Raw genomic sequence first — 1991 nt, forward strand, 5'->3', positions numbered from 1 at the left:
CTACAGCCTAGGGATGTATGTGACAAATAAATGGCGTCCGCAATGTCGTTTAGTTAGTTTTTGCTAGCTTGATAGTTCATTTTCCTCAAGCAAACAATAAACCTTTTTGAACTATCATAACATAAGTGGACTTTAAACGGGATTAAATGGGACCCGGTTTACATCCCTGCTATAGCCTACAGCAGTCGATCGGGAATCGGGATCGTCTCGATCGCGAAACCGTAACTGCACTCTGCAGTCGTGTCGGCGACCGAGCTACGCTACTGGAAACGGGATCTGGGGATCGTCTCGTCGCCTTCACCTCATCGCATCGATCAAATCAGGCCGCTGCCGTTTTTGCCTTCTGTTCGTGGCTTCCTCTCCCAAATTTCATACTTGTCGCCTCGTTGCCTCAACGGATCGAGCCGTGACCGACTACAGCCTCCAGGTGCTTAGCGAGTCCTTCTTTTCGATCAACTTCAGTTACTACTCCTAATTCCTAATTTCGTAATTAACTTTTGCCAGAGATCGTTACTTCCTGTCTTCGTTAGAGATCACACTCACAGTGTAGCAGTTCAACCGTATAAGACTCAAAACTAGGTGAGTTAGACGGTTTGTCTAAATGACAAACATTGACGCATGATCTTCAACTGATATATGCTATTCTATAACTTCAATTGTATTTTATTCATCTTTTGTATCTTGTGTTTCAAAAATAGAGATTTGACTCATCATGGGAAAACATCAGTCTGGTTCCTCTAAGCGCAAGAGAAAAGAAAGAGAACATAATTTAATTGATGAATCTTATAAAGGTGGAATGGACAGATTTGTTACAAAAGAAGCACCGCAAGTGTCATTCGATAATCAATCTGTTGATTCTTCTACCCATGCACTTGCAGTTGTTCCTCACAATGATGTTGAAGATTTCATTTCAAAGAATACTAAAAGAATGATGTTGTCCAAATAAATAGCATCCGGGAGTTGAATAGGTATGATTTAAGAAAATATATGTCCAATTGTTATGTAAGATATTATATTACATACATTATAAGAAAATTCTGCGAGATTGAGCTCCATTTGTTACATACGTTATAATTGCTCGTTAGTTCATTTTTTAGTGAGACTGAGCTCCATTTATTAGTTTCGCACAGGGCTTTCGGATTTTGCCCGCCCAGCCCTGGTCATGCGGCATCGAAGTTAGTGAGGCCGTGCGGGTGGCATCGAGGTCATGGAGGAGGCATCTCGGTGGCGGCACGGCGACGTGGTTGGGGAGGCCAGGTGGCCAACAGCGTGCTTCCGGGCAGGCGGTGTTGGTGATGCGGAGGCAGGGCAGACGGCGGGGGAAGGCGGAGGAGCGGGAGAGAGAGAGAGGAGTCACACTGTACGTAACTAGCTGGACGAGACGGTGGACGCGGTGTGGTTAATATCCAAAAGTAAAGTGAGTGTGCCTTTTGGTGGACCATTGGCTTTAGAGGACATGAAACGTTTTCAGCTTAAAAAAAGTTATTATGTAATAAGACATTTGTTCTGCCATGAACACTTGGCTTAGACTACCCAGAGTGTGAGTAACATAGACAGTAACATCACACATATCTAGATAAAATAGATGATGTGGCAAGCAATAAATGAAGAAATGGAGGAAAGTTGTAACATAGCTAGTTAATAGTAGTATGAGTAACATCACACATATCAAGGCAAAATGAGTCTATAGCCTAATAAATGAAGTGTTGCATGTTACCACACATATGTTACTCACCACTATAAAGGTAGTAACATAGACTAGTAACATTGACTAGTAACATGTGCATGTTACTAGTCTATGTTACTACCCATTGTGGCTAGTCTTATGTAGCCCACCGTTACGGATCCATCAAGTGCGGGGAGTATGGCAACGCGACAGGGAAGTACGCTGAGCGTACCTCATAAGTTGAGTGTTTTTTTATTGATAATGCTCCATCTATGAAAAAAGCTACGTAAAGTACCGTAACCTTCCTAACCATAATCCCCCCCCC

The sequence above is a fragment of the Triticum aestivum genome, chromosome 3B, assembly GCF_018294505.1.
Source record: "Triticum aestivum cultivar Chinese Spring chromosome 3B, IWGSC CS RefSeq v2.1, whole genome shotgun sequence".
NCBI lineage: Eukaryota > Viridiplantae > Streptophyta > Magnoliopsida > Poales > Poaceae > Triticum > Triticum aestivum.